This window comes from Marmota marmota, unplaced genomic scaffold (genome assembly GCF_001458135.2).
Source record: "Marmota marmota marmota unplaced genomic scaffold, marMar, whole genome shotgun sequence".
Classification (NCBI taxonomy): domain Eukaryota; kingdom Metazoa; phylum Chordata; class Mammalia; order Rodentia; family Sciuridae; genus Marmota; species Marmota marmota.
In genome coordinates, this window is record NW_026000153.1 from 15424633 (window position 1) to 15429596 (window position 4964).

Consider the following 4964-nt stretch of genomic DNA (forward strand, 5'->3'; position numbering starts at 1 on the left):
ATTTGTGTGAGTATATGTGTGTGAGTGTGAAAGTATATTTTGTGAGTGTGCATGTATAATTGTGTATGTGTGTGTTTGTGTGTAAGTGTGATAGTGTCTGTATGTGCACAAGAGCGTGTCTGTGTGTGTGAGTGTGCGCTTGTGTGCATGATTTGTGAGTGTGTGAGTATATGTGAGTGTTGTGATTGTATGAGTGTGTGTGAGCATGTGTAACTGTGTTTGTGTGTAAGTGTGAGAGTGTATTTGTGTATGTGCACAAGAGTGTGTCTGTGTTTGTGTGTGTGCTTGTGTATGTGATTTGTGAGTGTGTGAGTATATGTGAGTGTTGTGATTGTATGAGTGTGTGTGAGCATGTGTAACTGTGTGTTTGTGTAAGTGTGAGAGTGTATTTGTGTATGTGCACAAGATTTGTGTCTGTGTGTGTGCACTTGTGTGCATGATTTGTATGTGAGTATATGTGAGTGTCGTGATTGTATGAGTGTGTGAACATGTGTAAATGTGTGTGCATTTGAGTGTGTGTGCATGTGAGTGTGTGTAGTGTGTGTGTCTGTGGGTGTGCCTGAGTGTGTGATATGAATGTGAATGCGAGCAATTGAGAGTGTTTGAGTGTGCATGTGTGTAACTGTATGTGTGTGAGTGTACATGTATGATTGTGAGATGTGTTGAGTGTATGTATATGTGTGAGTGTATTTGTGTTTGTGAATGTGTGAGTGTATTAGTGTGAGTGCAAGTGTGTGATAATGAGCATGTATGTGGAAGTGTACGTGTATGGCTGAGTGTGAGTGTGTGAGTGTGTATAAGTGTGGTTGTGTGTGAGTATATTTGTGTGGGTGTGTTTGAGTGCACATGTGTGTGAGTGGGTGTATGAGAGTGTGTGTGGTTGTGAATGTGTGGTTGTCAGAGTATGTGTATTTGTGTAAGTGTATGTGTGTGAGTGTGTGAGTATATGTGTGTGTGAGTGTAAGTATGTATGTGTGTGAAGTAGCCAAGTCACTTTCCAGCTTCTACTTCCTCCATCTCCTCCATCCCACTCCCCAAGTGCACCTTTTTTTCCCATGTATAAGAATTCTTGGTTCCTGCTTCTGAGTCATCCTGAATCTGACCTTGAAGGTAGTGTTACACTGGAAAGAAGATATTATATATCTTTTTTAAAAGTCTACAGAACCTGAATATTTATGATGTGCCACATCAAGATGTCCTGGTAAAGAAATGTAATTCTTGTCACCTATGGCCACTGAAAAATGACTTTCTGGATACAGTCGTGGCACTTTTTATCTTTCATATACTGACAGATAATGGGATTGCAAGTTTCAAACAGTAATCTCCTCATCTTATTGTGGTTTCTAGAAACAACAAAAAAAAATGGCAACAGAGTTAAGCTCTGTAGAGGACTGAACAGAACGGCAAGCAAAATAAGACTCCACAGCAAGAAACTCCTATTCTGCAAGAGACCTGAGGTACTTTACACTCTTCCTGGCCTGCGGGGGTAAGGGGATTGACTTTCATCCATTTCATGGATTGAGGATACCAATGAAGAGGCAGAAGAGTGCCTATGAAATTTGCCACAGAAGTGAAACTCAGGGCAGGAAGAGTCAGTTAGCATTACATGATATTGTAATATGAGGTCTTAAAATGGTTAGGATCTTTCTTCTTTTTAAAGCCACATATCACTTTCCTTGTTAATATCTTTATGGTGGTTATGTTATAAATAATAAATAATATTTGATCTTTTTCTAGTTACTGTACAGCTCCTAAAATCTTCAGAATCTCCAGAGTGACTAGTGTCTTCTTCATGTTAATGAGATTACTAATGGCCTGGGCCCCTAGATAACGTCAAGATTGGGGCTGGTTAGATGTTTGGAATGTTCAGCCCCACTCTCCAACCTGGAGAGAAGGGAGAGTGTGGAGAGACTGAGATGATTTAATCATTTGTGCCTATATAGTAGAATCTCCATAAAATTTCCTAAATAATGGGGTTCAGAGAGCTTCTGGGTTGCTGGATGTACCTATGTGCAAGGAAGGGAATGTATCTTAACTCCACAGAACAGAATTGAGTTAATTGTTTAACACCCAGCTGATGTCCAGAGAATCAGCGAATTGGTCTTTGGAGTTGGAAAACATCCCAAAGTAGTGATCTCTGGTATTGCCTTATATAATGATCATTTGTTTGTTTTTGTTGTTCTTTTGTTTGTTTGTTTGTTTGTTTGTTTTCTCCTTTTGGTTGTATTTCCTTTGAGGGCAAAAACTAGGTCATACTAATCTTGTATTTCTTATGATACCTAACACAGGGTCTGGCCCAAAATCAAAGATGAATAAATAAGGTTGAATATGCTCCAATTTGTCCTGTTTAACTACTCCTGGGGTCTTTTTTATGATCATGCATACTTGTGTGGGGCTGGGATTGCAGTCAGGAGGCATCTAAGAAATCACGGCATGTACCAAGGCTATGTCTTCAAACCTTACCCAGAAGAATGGAGAGTAAAAAGGTTTGCTACACTAGGTAGAGGCTGGCAACCAGCTGGTTGCTCAAGAGGTAACTGATTCTCAAGCACATCTACCTCCAAGTGTTGGTCATTCAAATTCTTGCGTCAGTGAAATTATGCATGTTCCCTTGTAGAATGGACTTCCTGTTCATGCTCAAGTGACTGCAACTGTAAATATTACAACCATAAGTGACCCAAATTAGTATGTCAGAAATGACTATACCTCCAAGTCAACTGAGAAAGTATAGAATAAATTGAACTAATCAGGAGAAAACTCCCTAAGAACTAACTTCCAAGTCCTTCTTGGCCTCTTGACTGACCTGGGCCCCTGTGCTTGCCTTAGATCCAGTTCTGTGGCTATTTCAGCAACCTGTCCAGCTCCAGCTTCAGAGACTTTCCCCAAATACATTTGTAGGTGAATTGCAATTAATAAGGAGAAGAAAAAAGAATGAGTCCTGAGCCTTCAACATGTTATCTCTGGAGTCTCTCAGAGCTGAATTTGAATGACAGGTTTGGTCTGTGCTTAAGGAATTAAAACCTTCATTCCCCTACATCATATCATTAGCAAAAGCCATTAAAAAAAAAAAAGACTAAACACCTAGCACATCTCTAGGCATCCTGATACAGGAGCAGGGAGGGATTTTCATAGCAACTACCCACACGTTGTGAAGCTTATCCATTTGTGGAAGAGTCAGCAGACCTCAGCATTTCCCATGCCGCATGTTGACTCTGATGGGCTTAAATCCATATTCTCTGAATGCCAAACCACAATGCAGTTAGCAGCATATTGCAGGCACTCCAAAAGGCCCACCAGAATGATTTATTTTCATCTAATGGATGGGAGAGAAGAAAGGGAAGACAGGAGAGAGGAAAGAAAGGTAAAACCATCCGCCAGTGCAGTTCTGTAAGACTGATGCCCCATTGACCAGCCTCTTAGATGCCCACACCATGGGCATGCAGATGCACTCAGGCTCAGATTCAATCTTCAGATCAGCTTGGGGAAAATCATATTGGTTGTAGCAAAAGATTCAGGAAAGCAAGACCTGACTCCCAGAATCATAACCACAAAAGGTCCTTCTGAAGTGTTTGTGACTATTTTAGTTCATTCCCTGGACCACAGTACATTTGACTCCCTGCAAGAGAATCTCCAGTACAGCATGCAATCTATTCTCTAATGCCTCAAGTAGTGGGATTTTCACAGCTTCCCTCGGGAAGTTATTCTTAAAGTTGAATGGTCAAGGTATTTTTTTCAGATATTGAACATCAATCTTTCCTATTCTTCGCTTCATCCCTGTTATCCTGCAGAATAAACTCCGGCCCTTGGCATTGTCTTTTTCTCTTAGTGCTTACCAATGCATTTCCGGTACATACTTACTGTACCACTTCGGCCTCTGTGCACTCGAGCCTCAGAGATCAAGAAACATCAAAGAAATACAATGACAAATAAAGGCTCTGCCATCTGGCAGGCATAAACATAAATGAGATGTGAGCCCAAAATCTCAATAAAGAAGGGATCATCATCAATTCACCCTCCACGCAGAGCCCCACGACAACAGCAGAATTACTCTTCAGTGAGTGATGCTCTGCCAAAGGGACCCTGTTCTCACTGTGATTCATGTTTACAATCAAAAAACTTTTCCCTTCTCCAAAATGACTATATGAAACACCGAATTTGTTTTATCATACCTATCTTTAATTTCATTCGCCCCCATTTGTATTTTGCATCTCACACTATAGTGTAGAAACAGTGCCTGGTGTGTAAATTTTCATTGCACCACATTTGAGTGCTATGAGCTTGCCAGCACCTTGCTTTAGGTAGCTATGTCAAAGTGGGCTCTGAGAGTGGTGCTGCCCCAAGAGAGCTTTCCCTTATCTTTACACTGAGGAACATGGGAAGATTTGACTATCTTCTCTCTACATTTAGAATCTTTTTTTCATGATTCAGAAAAACTCCAATATTAAAAATTGCTTTTGAATCAATTTGCTCCAGCCACTCAATTATCACCTCATCTCCTATCCACACCTTACTTTCAGTACAGGCACACCCTGCTCATCCTTCTTCCCTTCAGAATTCTGACAGCAGTGCCTCAGTGAAAACAAACTTTCTGCCAGGCATGGTGGAGGCAGATGCATTTTTATCCCAGCAGCTTGGGAGGCTGATGCAATAGGATTGCAAGTTCAAAGCCAACCTCAGCAACTTAGTGAGGCCCTAAGTAACTTAGCAAGGCCCTCAGTAACTTAGAAAGACCCTGTCTCAAAATTTTAAAAATAAATAAATAAAAAGAGCTCGGACTGTGGTTCAGTGGTGAAGCACTTCTGGGTTCAATCTTTGGGATGGATGGATAGATAGATAGATAGATAGATAATCGATCAAAAACTACCTTTCTTCTCCACTACACATGGTTTATAGAATTTTATAGTTGTATATTTCTTTAATGGAGACTTTTCTTTTCAGATTAGAGAACTAGAGACTTAGAGAAA